The sequence below is a fragment of the Dendroctonus ponderosae genome, unplaced genomic scaffold (assembly GCF_020466585.1).
Source record: "Dendroctonus ponderosae isolate FM_Combo_2020 unplaced genomic scaffold, Dpon_F_20191213v2 Dpon_F_20191213_7, whole genome shotgun sequence".
NCBI lineage: Eukaryota > Metazoa > Arthropoda > Insecta > Coleoptera > Curculionidae > Dendroctonus > Dendroctonus ponderosae.
This window is the reverse complement of record NW_026018916.1, coordinates 1,791,432-1,791,956: the sequence shown is the minus strand read 5'-3', so window position 1 is coordinate 1,791,956 and position 525 is coordinate 1,791,432. Positions and strand designations below refer to the sequence as shown.

Genomic DNA, 525 nt, shown 5'->3' with positions numbered 1-525 from the left:
AAAGCGGGTTATTTGCCAGATTTAGAGGTCGCAGTTTGGGGCAATTCTGCATACCTAAAGTGATATCGGCGTTATTATCGATAGAGGCCACTTGCAGGTCGATGTTTAAACCGGCAAAGCTATAAACTATTTTCGTGCATAGAGTTGGATCAATTTTATCAGTTGTAAACTGGCCTTGGTTCACTCGATACACCGCCCAACTTGCATAGTAACAAACAATATCGGTTTTCCCATCTAAAATTAATTCCAGATAATGCGAAATTAGTCAAATTTACCTTGGAGGCTCTTGATTCTATAACAATAGCACATACATGTCTTGGCAATAAAACAACCCCTTTAGCTCATTGATATAAACAGAGTGGTCGAGTACAATAGCCATTGTAAGTTATTGAGTTTTTTGCCGCAAATGTCTGCCAAGTTTATGACCCCTCCCATTAAACCCAAGTTTATGATTCCTCCCATACAATTCTCTATCCAACGATGCCAAAACGAATTCTGTTGCTCAAATGGTTCTTGAGAAACTTC

At 39.0% G+C, this 525-nt stretch overlaps 2 protein-coding genes across 11 annotated transcripts in view; one reads left to right on the top strand and one right to left on the bottom strand.

Moving 5' to 3' along the window:
- Nucleotides 1-525, top strand: part of LOC109540148 (neuropathy target esterase sws) — a 43,783-nt gene that overhangs the window by 6,869 nt on the left and 36,389 nt on the right. The gene's annotated exons all lie outside the window — the stretch shown is intronic.
- Nucleotides 1-525, bottom strand: part of LOC109540149 (lachesin) — a 49,142-nt gene that overhangs the window by 36,661 nt on the left and 11,956 nt on the right. The gene's annotated exons all lie outside the window — the stretch shown is intronic.